Source organism: Hordeum vulgare, chromosome 4H, assembly GCF_904849725.1.
Source record: "Hordeum vulgare subsp. vulgare chromosome 4H, MorexV3_pseudomolecules_assembly, whole genome shotgun sequence".
NCBI classification, from domain to species: domain Eukaryota; kingdom Viridiplantae; phylum Streptophyta; class Magnoliopsida; order Poales; family Poaceae; genus Hordeum; species Hordeum vulgare.
The window spans coordinates 322663812-322673814 of NC_058521.1; positions in this window are offsets into that span (position 1 = coordinate 322663812).

Genomic DNA, 10003 nt, shown 5'->3' on the forward strand with positions numbered 1-10003 from the left:
AGAACTCCTTCTTTGTTGATCTATTTTGAACTCCTTCAAAAACTTGTCAAGGCATGGATCTTGTTGAAACTTCCATTAAGCGCTTTCGATCTATCTCCATAGATCTTTGATGCTCAACGTTCAAGTAGCGCAATCCAGGTACTCCTTTGAAAACTCCTTTCAAACAACCTTGTATGCTTTACAGAAATTCTATATTACTTCTGATCCACAATATGTCAACCACATATACTTATCAGAAATTCTATAGTGCTCCCACTCACTTCTTTGGAAATACAAGTTTCTCATAAACCATGTACAAACCGAAAATCTTTGATCATCTCATCAAAGTGTATATTCCAACTCCGAGATGCTTGCACCAGTCCATTGAAGGATCGCTGGAGCTTGCATACTTGCTAGTATCTTTAGGATCGACAAAACCTCCTGGTTGTATCACATACAATGTTTGCTCAAGGAAACCGTCGAGGAAACAATGTTTTGACATCCTATGTGCAATATTTCATAAATAATGCAACAACTACTAACATAATTCTAACAGACTTTTAGCATCGCTACGAGTGAGAAAGTCTCATCATAGTCAACTGTTTGATCTTGTCGGAAACATCTTTGCAACAAGTCGAGCTTTTCTTAATAGTGACTTATCACCATCATCGTCTGTCTTCCTTTCAAAGATCCATCTTTACTCAATAGTCCTATGACCATCAAGTAGTTCTTCCAAAGTCTACACTTTGTTTTCATACATGGATCCTCTCTCGGATTTCATGGCTTCGGCCATTTGTCGGAATCCGGGCCCACCATTGCTTTCTCCATAACTCGTAGGTTCACTATTGCTCAACAACATGACCTCCAAGACAGGGTTACCGTACCACTCTGCAGTAGTACGCGACCTTGTCAACCTACGAGGCTTGTAGTAACTTGATCCGATGCTCGATGATCACCATCATCAGCTTTCACTTCAATTGGTGTAGGCGCCACAGGAACAATTTCCTGCGCCTTGCTACACACTGGTTGAAGTGATGGTTCAATAACCTCATCAAGTTCTACCACCCTCCCACTCAATTCTTTTGAGAGAAACCTTTCCTCGAGAAAGGATCCGTTTCTAGAAACAAACACTTTGCTTTCGAATCTGAGATAGGATATGTACCCAACTGTTTCGGATATCCTATGAAGATGCATTTATCCGCTTTGGGTTCGAGCTTATCAGACTGAAACTTTTTCACATAAGTGTCAAAGCCCCAAACTTTCAAGAAACGACAGTTTAGATTTCTCTAAACCTCAGTCTATACTATGTCATCTCAACGGAAATACGCGGTGCCCTATTTAAAGTGAATGTGGTTGTCTCTAATGCATAACCCATAAACGATAGTGGTAATTCGATAAGAGACATCATAGCATGCACTATACCAAATAGTGCGTCGCTATGACGTTCAAACACATCATCACACTATGATGTTCCACGTGGCATGAACTGCGAAAGAATTTCCACATTGTCTTAACTGCGTACCAAAGCTCGTAACTTAGATATTCATTTCTACGATCATATCGTAGATCGTTTATCCTCTTGTTACGACGAACTTCACTCTGAAACAAAATTGAACTTTCCAATATTTCAGACTTGTGATTCATTAAGTAAATACTCTTGTATCTACTCAAATCGTCATTGAAGTAAGAACATAATGATATCCACTGCGTGCCTCAGCACCCATTGGACTGCATACATCAAAATATATCACTACCAACAAGTTACTATCTTGTTTCATCTCAATGAAAACAAGGCTTTGCTCATGTGGTATGATTTGCATGTCACTAGTGATTCAAAATCAAGTGAGTATAAAGATCCATCAGCATGGAGCCTCTTCATGCAATTTATACCAACATGACTCAAGCGGCAGTGCCACAAGTAAGTGGTACTATCATCATTACCTCGTATCTTTTGGCACCAATATCATGAACATGTGTAACACTATAATCGAGATTCAATAAACCATTGAAGGTGATTATTCAAGAAAATAGAGTAACCATTATTCTCCTTAAATGAATAATCGTATTGCAATAAACACGATCCAATCATGTTCATGCTTAACCCAAGCACCAAATAACAATTATTTAGGTTTAACACCAATCCCGATGGTAGAGGGAGCGTGCGATGTTTGATCATATCAACCTTGGAAACACTTCCAACACGTATCGTCACCTCGCCTTTAGCTAGTCTCCGTTTATGCCGTAGCTTTCATTTCGTGTTACTAATCACTTAGCTACCGAACCGGTATCCAATACCCTCGTGCTACTAGGAGTACTAGTAAAGTACACATCAACATCATGTACATCAAATATACTTCTTTTGACTTTTGCCAACCTTCTTATCTACCAAGTATCTAGAGTTGCTCCACCTAAGTGACTGTTCCCCTCATTACAGAAGCACTTAGTCTCGGGTTTGGGTTTAATCTTGGGTCTATTCATTAGTGCAGCAATTGTTTTGCCGTTTCACGAAGTATCCCTTCTAGCCCTTGCCTTTCTTGAAACTTAGTGGTTTTACTAACCATCAACTATTGATGCTCCTTCTTGATTTCTACTTTCGCAGTGTCAAACATCGCGAATTGCTCTAGGATCATTGTATCTATCCTTGATATGTTATAGTTCATCACGAAGCTCTCACAGCTTGGTGGCAGTGACTTTGGAGAACCATCACTATCTCATCTGGAAGATTAACTCCCACTTGATTCAAGTGATTGTCGTACTCAGACAATCTGAGCACACGCTCAACGATTGAGCTTTTCTCCTTTGCTTTGTGGACAAAGAATCTTGTCGGAGGTCTCGTACCTCTCAACAAGGGCACGAGCATGAACTCACAATTTCATATCTTTAGAACATCACTTATGTTCCGTGACGTTTCAAAAACGTCTTCGGTGCCTTGCTTCCGAGCCATTAAGTATTTCGCACTCAACTATCGTGTAGTCATCAGAAACGTGTATGTCGGATGTTCACAGCATCCACAGACGACGCTCGAGGTGCAGCACACCGAGTGGTGCATTAAGGACATAAGCCTTCTGCGCAGCAACAAAGACAATCCTCTTCAAAGTTTGCTACTACCAACTTTCAACTAAATTTTCTCTAGGAACATATAAAAACAGTAGAGCTATAGCGCAAGCTACATCGTAATTCGCAAAGACCATTAGACTATGTTCATGACAATTAGTTCAATTAATCATATTACTTAAGAACTCCCACTCAAAAAGTACATCTCTCTAGTCATTTGAGTGGTACATGATCCAAATCCACTATCTCAAGTCCGATCATCACGTGAGTCGAGAATAGTTTCAGCGGTAAGCGTCTCTATGCTAATCATATCAACTATACGATTCATGCTCGACCTTTCGGTCTCATGTGTTCCGAGGCCATGTCTGCACATGCTAGGCTCGTCAAGCTTAACCCAAGTGTTCTGCGTGTGCAACTGTTTTGCACCCGTTGTATGTGAACGTTGAGTCTATCACACCCGATCATCACGTGGTGTCTCGAAACGAAGAACTGTCGCAACGGTGCACAGTCGGGGAGAACACAATTTCGTCTTGAAATTTTAGTGAGAGATCACCTCATAATGCTACCGTCGTTCTAAGCAAGATAAGGTGCAAAAAGTATTAACATCACATGCAATTCATAAGTGACATGATATGGCCATCATCATGTGCTTCTTGATCTCCATCACCAAAGCACCGGCACGATCTTCTTGGCACCGGCGTCACACCATGATCTCCATCATCATGATCTCCATCAACGTGTCGCCATCGGGTTTGTCGTGCTACTCATGCTATTACTACTAAAGCTACGTCCTAGCAATATAGTGAACGCATCTGCAAGCACAAACGTTAGTTTAAAGACAACCCTATGGCTCCTGCTGGTTGCCGTACCATCGACGTGCAAGTCGATATTAACTATTACAACATGATCATCTCATACATCCAATATATCACATCACATCATTGGCCATATCACATCACAAGCATACCCTGCAAAAACAAGTTAGACGTCCTCTATATGTTGTTGCATGTTTTACATGGTGACCATGGGTATCTAGTAGGATCGCATCTTACTTACGCAAACACCACAACTGAGATATATGAATTGCTATTTAACCTCATCCAAGGACCTCCTCGGTCAAATCCGATTCAACTAAAGTTGGAGAAACCGACACTTGCCGGTCATCTTTGAGCAACGGAGTTACTCGTAGCGATGAAACCAGTCTCTCGTAAGCGTACGAGTAATGTCGGTCCGAGCCGCTTCGATCCAACAATACCGCGGAATCAAGAAAAGACTAAGGAGGGCAGCAAAACACACATCACCGCCCACAAAAACTTTTGTGTTCTACTCGAGATTACATCTATGCATGAACCTAGCTCATGATGCCACTGTTGGGGAACGTCGCATGGGAAACAAAAATTTTCCTACGCGCACGAAGACCTATCATGGTGATGTCCATCTACGAGAGGGGATTTCCGATCTACGTACCCTTGTAGATCGCACAGCAGAAGCGTTAAGAAACGCGGTTGATGTAGTGGAACGTCCTCACGTCCCTCGATCCGCCCCGCGAACCGTCCCATGAACCGTCCCTCGATCCGCCCCGCGAACCGTCCCATGAACCGTCCCGCGATCCGTCCCACGATCCGCTCCGATCTAGTGTCGAACGGACGGCACCTCCGCGTTTAGCACACGTACAGCTCGACGATGATCTCGACCTTCTTGATCCAGCAAGAGAGGCAGAGAGGTAGATGAGTTCTCCGGCAGCGTGACGGCACTCCGAAGGTTGGTGGTGATCTAATCTCAGCAGGGCTCCGCCCAAGCTCCACAGAAACGCGATCTAGAGGTAAAACCGTGGAGGTATGTGGTCGGGTTGCCGTGGCAAAAGTTGTCTCAAATCAGCCCTAATACCTCAATATATATAGGAGGGAGGGAGGGGAGGAGGCAGCCTCAAACCCTCAAGGTTTGGCCGAAATTTGAGGTGGAGGAGTCCTACTCCAATCCTACTTGGAGTAGGATTCCACCTTCCCACTTGGAAACTCTTTCCACCTTGTGTTTTCCCTTCTCAAACCTTATGGGCCTTAGTGGGAACTTATTCCAGCCCACTAGGGGCTGGTTTATCTCTTCCCATAGCCCATGAGACCCCTTGGGGCATGACACCCCTCTTGATGGTCCCCGTCACCCCTCCCGACACTCCCGGTACACTACCGATGAGCCCGAAACTTTTCTGGTAATGCCCGAAAACTTTCCGATAACCAAATGAGGTCATCCTATATATCAATCTTCGTCTTCGGACCATTCCGGAAACCCTCGTGATGTCCGTGATCCCATCCGGGACTCTGAACAACATTCGGTAACCAACCATATAACTCAAATACGCATAAAACAACGTCGAACCTTAAGTGTGCAGACCCTGCGGGCTGGAGAACTATGTAGACATGACCCGAGTGAATCCTCGGTCAATATCCAATAGGGGGACCTGGATGCCCATATTGGATCCTACATATTCTCCAAAGATCTTATCGGTTGAACCTCAGTGTCAAGGATTCATATAATCCCGTATGTCATCCCCTTTGTCCTTCGGTATGTTACTTGCCCGAGATTCGATCGTCAGTATCCGCATACCTATTTCAATCTCGTTTACCGGCAAGTCTCTTTACTCATTCCGTAATACAAGATCCCGCAACTTACACTAAGTCACATTGCTTGCAAGGCTTGTGTGTGATGTTGTATTACCGAGTGGGCCCCGAGATACCTCTCCGTCACACGGAGTGAAAAATCCCAGTCTCGATCCATACTAACTCAACTAACACCTTCGGAGATACCTGTAGAGCATCTTTATAGTCACCCAGTTACGTTGCGACGTTTGATACACACAAAGCATTCCTCCGGTGTCAGTGAGTTATATGATCTCATGGTCATAGGAACAAATACTTGACACGCAGAAAACAGTAGCAACAAAATGACACGATCAACATGCTACGTCTATTAGTTTGGGTCTAGTCCATCACATGATTCTCCTAATGATGTGATCCCATTATCAAGTAACAACACTTGCCTATGGCCAGGAAACCTTGGCCATCTTTGATCAACGAGCTAGTCAACTAGAGGCTTACTAGGGACAGTGTTTTGTCTATGTATCCACACAAGTATTGTGTTTCCAATCAATACAATTATAGTATGGATAATAAACGATTATCATGGACAAAGAAATATAATAATAACTATTTTATTATTGCCTCTAGGGCATAGTTCCAACACTCCGGGCCCCGGCCACCCTCTCCTCCTTACCCCCGTTCCGATTCCGTTCTGGCGAACACCGCCGCGTTCCGACGCCGTTGAGCTCATGTAGGTGGAGGTGGAGGTTGCCTCCTTTCTCTCTGTTGAGAGAGATGCGAGAGAGTTGAGGAGAGAGTTGGCAGAGAGAGAGAGAGAGTTGTGATGTAAATAAAATAAAAATGGTGATATATGTATGTATGTATAGATGTGCATGTATGTATGTATGTATTGAGTATGTATGCATGTATGTAGAAAGAGAACAAAAAAGGCATAAAAATAAAAAAAAATGTGTTTTTATTAATAAAATAATTAATTAATTAATTACATATATTATTTGATTAATTTGTTAATTAATTAAATACATAATTAAGATAATCTAATAATTAGGATAATTAAATTATCCTATCAGAGTATGACACGTGGGTCCCCCACTAAATTAATCTAATTAATTAATATTTCACCCTAATTAATAAATTGTGTCAATGACACGTAGGACCCACTGGTCAGTTGACCAGTCAAATGCTGATGTTAGCATGGCATCATGTTGATGTCATAATTGCATTTAATTGAATTAATTAAATCTGTTTTTAATTCCTAAATATCGAATAAAACTTTAAAAATTAATATAAATAAACCGTAAGCCAGATCAAAATATTTTCAACATGAAAGTTGATCAGCACAATGAGACGAACTCAGGTACGCGGTCCATTCATCTGTCACGCGTCCCTAGCATAGCAAACGTGGAACTTTTCCATCGTTTTCAGTCTAGCCGGTAGTAGCCCGAGACCCGAAAAATATCGTCACATATTATTCCGACCCGTCTATGACGGATGTTGCTGTGTTAGCTCATGCCTAGCCCGCATATTGCCATGTCATGCTTAGTGGTGCATCTGTTGCTATTATTTATTGTTTCTCCACCCTCTTATTACTGGTAGACCCCGAGACTGACGTTGTTGCCGGGTACATCTACCCTCCTGACGACCAGCCTTTCGCCGCAGAGCAACAAGGCAAGCAAACCCCCTTGATCATCCCTATATCGCCTATTCTTTCTTCCTCATGCTTGCATTAGAATTTTGCTACTGTTGTAGTTAGCTCCTATATCTGATGCATAGCCTAATTTTGATGAACTGCTACTTTCAGTACTATAGTTTTAATCTGTTTAGTATAGGTGGATCAGTCTTCCCCTCTGAACCCGTAGTCTAGTTGCCCGGATTAATTATCAAGTCTCGATCCCTGATCGACGAGCCAGACCCGACACAACACTTACACCCCCTAGTTGTGCGATGCTACAAAGATACTATCGGGTACCGAGGGTGACACCTCGCGAAGTACTCGTGATGATATCTCTGTAGTACAGCTAGTCGGTCATGGTTATCGAGGGTGATTCCTCTTTCACCATTCCCAGCGATGCCTCTGTCGTGCAACCCCTCAAGTGTGGGACCCTCGAGGGTGATTCCTCTAGGCCCACCTTGACGGTTACATCGTTCGAGATCCAACGAGGGTGATGCCTCGGATCCCCCTGATGTTATAACCACACAGTTACTTGACCATGTTACTGGGATCTTTGATGAATATATGTTAGGCGGGTGGATTCCCGCGTGTTTGTGTCGATGACTTAATTAAAATGATAATGGATTTTGGTATTTGATTTGGGTTGGTCGGAAGGCCTTATTACGCACTAACCGTCTGCGTGGGAAGAAATATGGGTACTCGACATCGCGGTATCAGCCGAAGCTCTTCATACGTCAGCGATGGAGCAGCGCGCGCCTGAGTGGTCCCGAGATGCATCACTCTTGTATTAAGGGGTTCTAGGACTGACATCGGCCGCCCACGCATCATGCAGGAGCACGGAGGGGAAGTGGGCCCACGAACCCTCTGTGCTTAGGAGTTAGACCGGCGGGCTGTCCTCTCTGCTGACCTTAGGTGGGATTGCGACGTGTCGATATTCCGAGGCCGGGAAGGACCCAGAAAAGAGTGCCCAGCCAGAGTGTTATCGAGCGCGCCGGGGAATATGTTGTGCACCCCTGCAGGGAAGAACTTATCTATTTGAATAGGTGTGTCCACGGTTACAGGACGACTTGGAGTTGTGCCCTGATCTTATACAACTACAATTGATACTTAACTGGAATTAGTTGCCCCAGGATTGCTTCCTCGCAGGTAGTCGAGGAAGGATCTCTGGGCGTGATCTCATATTAATATTGCTAAAAAAATATGACTATTAATTGTGTTACCTTGCTCTACTCTCGTCTATTGCTCAAAGACCCTCAAGATGCTAGTCTTCGATAGGACTAGGCCTTCTCTCTCTATTCTTGCATTGTTGTTGTCAGTCCACATATAACCCCCCCCTTCTTTGATATTGATGCATACTTAGCTTAGTTCTGATATAAGTCTTGTGAGTACTTTGGATGAGTACTCACCGTTACTTTGCTCCCCCCTTGTCCCCTTGACCCATTGTTGCGACTAGACGATGGAGCCCAGGAGATGGAGTTTCATGCCGACGTCTGCACCCCCCCCCCCCTGTTGGTGTCTTCTTCGTGGGAGCCGCTGAAGAGCCGGAGTAGTTTAGGAGGTTCCCACGCTGGAGGCCTCGCCTCGTTCGATCGTGTTTCTTTTGTGCTAGCCTTCTCTAAGGCACCCCATGTTTAATGTTTGTACTCAGATATTGTTGCTTCCGATGACTCGTGTGTTTATCGAGCTTCTGTATTTTAGCCCTCGAGGTCCCTGGCTTGTAATATGAAGCTTGTATTGTTTTATTTGTGTCTAGAGTTGTGTTGTGATATCTTCCCTTGAGTCCTTGAGTTTGATCATATGCACTTGCGTGTATGATTAGCGTACGATTAAATCGAGGGCGTCACAGTAGATACTGGTATATTTACTTAATGAAACACAAGTTTGAATTATTGAAAGGTTCAACTAATTTTAGAGTGAAGTTGAAGATCGTTGTGACAAGAGGATAAAATGTCTATGATATGATCGTGGAGGTGAATATCTGAGTTGCAAGTTTGGCACACATTTAAGACAATGTGAAAATTGTTTCACAACTAATGCCACCTGGAACACCATGGTGTGATGGTGTGTCCAAACGTCATAGCCGCGCCCTATCTCATATGGTGCACACTATGATGTCTCTTATCGAATTACCACTATCGTTTATGGGTTATGCATTAGACATAACCACATACACTTTCAATAGGGCTCCACATAATTCCGTTGAGATGACACCGTAATGAACTATGGTTTGGAGAAACCTAAGCTGTCATTTCTTAAAAGTTTGGGGCTGTGACGCTTATGTGAAAAAGTTTCTACATGATAAGCTCGAATCCAATGCGGATAAATGCATCTTCATAAGACTCCCAAAACAGTTGGGTATCCATCTGATACGTCCCAAACGTATCTATAATTTCTGCTTGTTCCATGATCTTTTGGGTGACATTGTTATATGTTTTGCTACACTTTTATATTATTTTACACATATTTGGACTAACCTACTAACTTAGTGCACCCAGTGCCAGTTTCTGTCTGTTGATGTCTTTTTTGCAGGGGCTTTTACCCAATTTTCCGAAGCCCGAAAAAATCCAGAAAAATATATAAAAAAATCAGCGAAACTGAAGCTTCGGGATCACCGAAGGAGGGCCAGAGGGGGGCAGGGTCCTCCCAGGCGGCTTGCTAGCGTGGCTAGGCCCCGGGCAGCGCCATGAGGTCGCCTCTGTGGGAC